This window comes from Cajanus cajan, chromosome 5 (genome assembly GCF_000230855.2).
Source record: "Cajanus cajan strain Asha chromosome 5, NIPB_CcT2T_4, whole genome shotgun sequence".
Taxonomy (NCBI): domain Eukaryota; kingdom Viridiplantae; phylum Streptophyta; class Magnoliopsida; order Fabales; family Fabaceae; genus Cajanus; species Cajanus cajan.
Genome location: NC_138521.1, coordinates 9,945,730 through 9,950,690, shown reverse-complemented (window position 1 = coordinate 9,950,690; position 4,961 = coordinate 9,945,730). Strand labels below are relative to the sequence as shown.

Here is a 4,961-nt window from a genome sequence, read left to right as displayed (position 1 = left end):
CATTTATTATTGGAGAGATTACCTTGATTCTGCTAATGCTTGTATGGATTTGTATACTAGCTGATTTTTCAGAGCCTAGTTCTTCAGCACCCTGGTTGTTGCTAATCACAAAGAATTAGGCATTATATAATAGTATAATTATAGGTAGAATTTACGAAAATAAATGGTCTTAGAATTCAATAAGTAAAATTATTATTTAAGAGTTACTTGAATTAAATAACAATATAATATAATCATTAATTTTAAATAATTAATATAATTAGTGATAATTTTAAGCAATTATTTGATAAATACATAAAATATATAGATTATTATTTCTCAGTTTATAATATGAATGTGCTTTTAAAATAATTTTAAATCTATTTTTTAAAATAATAAAAATGCATTGATATAATGTAGAATGAAGTGCATTAGTTGATGATTTAAAACTATCAGAAAATGTGAGATTTGACGATTTAAAACTGTTAGAAAGTGTAAATAAGAAAAAAAAAGTAATTTTCTGGCGGTTTAAAACCACGAGAAATGATGAATATACAAAAATTTAGATGAATTTTATGGCGCTTTTAAACCGCCAGAAACTGTAAAATAGGTAACTTTAAAACCAATTTTGTGGCGGTCCTAAACCGTCGCAAAGAGATTGAATTTTCTTACACTCAAAACCAGCGTTTATAACATATACGCCGCAAACGATTTTTGGCGACCGTAGATTCGGCGATTATTAACGACGCCGGTAATGCAATTGGTGGCGATTTTTAACCGCCAGAAACTGCCAAAATAACCGCCACAAATCACACATTTTTTTGTAGTGTACGGTATACAAGATTTGAGCACTTACATGCTAAGAGACTTAATGAATACCTATTCTGAATTCCTAGTGAAAGATGTTGGTTTATCAAAGTCTTAAATAGAATACTAATTAATTTATAATTTAAATGTTTTTATATCAACAATATATCAAATTCTTTATCCAAAAAAATTATAATAATGATAATAAAGTTTGAACATAAAATTATATGTATATTATTTCAATAGACGACTCTAATTATACATAATATATTAACATTAAACATATATTATAATCGATCATCTTACCTTTTTTTTTTAATAATTGATCATTTTAATGTGTGATAATAGATATAAAAAAAAAACTTTGTTTTTATTCTTCAGCAACCTACAACATAGGGTGAGTATGATTTCATCTTAAAACGAAAGAAAGAAAAGTTAACAAAGGAGAAAGTTTTTACATTATATATATATATATATATATATTTTTTTTTTTTTTACTTTTATGTTTCACTCAAACCAAACATACAAATAAATTGTTTTCACTATTTTTCTTTACATGATTTAAAAAATTAAACAAATTTAATTAACTTAAATAAATAACATTTACTCAAATGTACAAAAAAAAACATTTATTAAAAATAACTGACTCATCTTAGAAAATAGATTGAAATCCTATAAAATTGACACGAATTATCTCCCACTAATAAGTTTTTCATTATCTTATCTTACACTCAAAGTCTCAAACTTTAGTCTTTCATCTTTGTCATTAAAACGAACTAACTCTTATGCTAATGTCATTATAATATAAATAGCTCTTACTGTTGGACTAGCAAGTAACATTTCATTAGGCAATAAGATAAAAAACCATAAAGATTAAGATATTAATCTTCCTTGAATAATCTCTAATAGTTTGGGTTTGGGCATAAATGAAAAAGAAAAAGGGAAAGAGTGATTCCCATAATGATAATCACGCGCAGCCTCTAGGGGCAAACCCGACCCGAGAAGCAGCCAAATCAAAGACGACCCGAAAGCCTTGCTGCTGAATGTTTCCAATAATGGACAAGCCACTCATAGTTCCGGCAAATGCAAAGCAGAACGTACCACTATTATCGACCGGAATAAGATAATTCGTCGCCGGAAGGGACACGTCAGCACCACGGAAGTGAAACACCACGGTCGGAACCTTAACCTCGGACAGCCCCGAGAGATCAAAGCACGTGTCGAAAAGCGCGAACTCAGCCGCACGCTTCAAATGCGAAGCCCTCACCCGAAACGCGTCTCTCAGAGCCACGTAAGCAGGGCGCGTGAGGCGCGTCACGGAAGTCCCCGAGTCAATTATCACCCCACCGTCCCCGCTCGAGCCGACCCGAAAGAGCGAACCCGAAATGCCGCGAACCGGGGCGCCGCCAACGCTCATACCCAGAAGCTCCAGGTAATAGAACGTGTCTAGTTTTGGGTTTTTTATCAGGGGAGTGAACCGGGCGGTTCGCGAAACGGCCGAGTCGCCGAAGACTAATGAAGAGGGTTTGGCGGAAGCGGTTCGGTCCGTTAGGCAGTAAGAGAATTTGTTGTTGAACCGGGATCCTGCCTGGACCGGAAACGACAGCCCGCCGCGGCCCAGGCCCAACAAACCTGCGGCGCCCACGAAGAGGCCCTCGTTGTCGTGGCCGCATCCCAACGCCACGCGCGGGATCTGCGCGCGTCGGAACGTCAACGTTTCGGTGGAGAAATCTCCGAACGTGAAAGACCCGTCGCCGTACGAAACTTGGTACTGACAAAGACCCTTTTTCCGGCTGCACCCCGGCGAGTCCAGACGGCGGCATAGGGGGGACCCACATGGGATTCCGGCGAAAGATTTGGACTTTAGCGGGTCAAAAACCGGGTCGGTTTGTGAGTAGCATTTTGCGCAGGGAGCGCATTGGAGCCAGACGACGTCGCTTCCTGTGTCGAGAACCATGTACACGTACTTTGGTGGAGTTCCCACGCCTAGGCGCGTGAAGTACTCGCCGCTACCCTGAGCAAGACCCGAGATTATCGAGCTTGCGAAACCCGACCCGACTGACCCTGCGGGTCGGGTTTGGTTTGCTGCGGCGAGGAACGATAGGGTTTTGACTCTTTTGGCGTCGCGTTGGAGCCTTAGGTGGAATAGTTGTGATGGGGTTTTGTTGAGGGAGAGTGCGTCCATGTGGTGGAGGTGGAGGGAGAAGGGTTCCGGGTCGGGTCCTGTGGTGTCGGATTCGGGCCATGAGAGTGTGGGTGGGTGGGGGAGGGTGCGGAGAGGAAGGGTTTGGGTTTCAGTGGAAGTGGCGGAGATGCATAGGAACAGGGCCACCAGGGAAGAGAGTAAAGGGGTTATGAGTTTTAGTTTCAGTTCCATTTTGGTGTGAGAGAGGAAAATGGTAGTACAAGAGTTTATGGAAGTGGAAGGTGACAGGGAATTATATAATGATGTTAGAGTTCACATTTGGTAATTTTTATTTTTTACTTCCACTTTACACTTTCTGTTAATTTAACTGCATGCACCAAGTTATTCATTTACCTGTATAAGGAACAAAATTATTACCTGTGGTCTGTTGAAACTTGAAACAAAGATTCTTTCTGCTTATTTTTTAAAATGTTTACATTTTTATATTTTATTATTTTATAATGTATACAAGAGTTCGAAAGGAACACGGCTTACAAGATAATTAAAGAATAAAATAAATTAATAGAATGTAGAGGTTTAAATTTACGATCACTCCGTTGAGAGTCTTCAATATTTTACCCATTTTTTTTTACTTTCGTTAGAAAAAATATTACTAAAATATTTTAGTTAAATTATACTTTTAGTTTTTTTTTTTTTTTTTTTTGAAATTTTAGTCTCTCATTTTTCAAATAGAAACATTCAACTATCCTATTTTTAAAAACAAAGAACTTTGATCTTACAAATTTAATATTTATTAATCATTAGATTTTGAAATTATTTACCAATGTAACAATCCACTATCATTCCTATATTTAAAACCAAACAAATAGTAGTGAAAAACTAATATCTTAGTTGTATACCTATAATTACAAGAATATGTATTACATAACCTGTATATAAAAATAAAAACAATTATTCAACAATATATGCAATATAAGTATAATAATTATGTTAATGTAAATTATACAATCTAAGTTGTCAGTTAAGCAATTACTACTTTTTATACAAAAATCACCTAAAAGTAGATATCAAGAGAAACATTCGGTTCCAAGTCTACTAAGTGGTCTCTATTACACAACTTCATATCTATCATTATCCTACTCTCATGCTACGTATGGTCATTATAGTCCAAATCATATAAAAACACGTAAGGGTAAACTAAAGTTTAAAGTATCAATATATATGCAACATAACATAGAACATCAACAATTTTAATACATCATCATATCTTAATCTCATTTCCAACACTATCAACATGAATCATCACAATATAATTGACATATATCTTCATGATCAACACAATCTACTAAAATACAATATCAACTCGAACATCACAATATTAACAACTCAAAGTGTTCATCACATCAACATAATATTTACAACACAACAACTATATTCATCGTCATGCATTTCAACTAAGAGATCTCCTATAATACAAGGCAAATAGTTAAAGTGATTTGATCATCCCAAACCAACAACAAAGGTTGACCTTTATGGCCTACTAAATCCAAAAAATTGGATATAAATCAACAACACAACAACTTGGTTTCTTAAATTTTGTCACTTAAATAATGAAATCAGTACCATTGTCATGGTAAAACAACTTGGTTTGAGTCTACCACGACATTAGTTAGCTTAACTAAGTCACTTATCGATTTACCTCATTGATTACTCTCCAAATACTATGTCATTCTGATACTCGGTTAGGAATTAAGTTCTCGACTTTGCACTTTACTCAAATGATCACCTTATACACGTGCCTCAACCTTGTCCATACATGGTACCAACTAAGTCTTAGAGGAGATTCAACCCAATTATCCACTTCAAGGGTTAACTTTCCAAAAAGGGTTTTCAATAAAGTTGGGCTCTCGGAATACCACAACAAATATCCATACAATGGAATATGCAACTTAAAAAAAAAAAAAAATTCTCCTCTAGTCCTAGGTTGATTATCATAGCTCAACAACACCATGCCTAAATGCCAAAAGCA

At 35.5% G+C, this 4,961-nt stretch overlaps 1 pseudogene; it reads right to left on the bottom strand.

The window, feature by feature from the left end:
* Window positions 1-1,607: 1,607 nt before the first annotated feature.
* On the bottom strand, window positions 1,608-3,216 carry LOC109808512 (aspartyl protease family protein 2 pseudogene; annotated as a pseudogene).
* Between the last annotated feature and the right edge of the window lie 1,745 nt (window positions 3,217-4,961).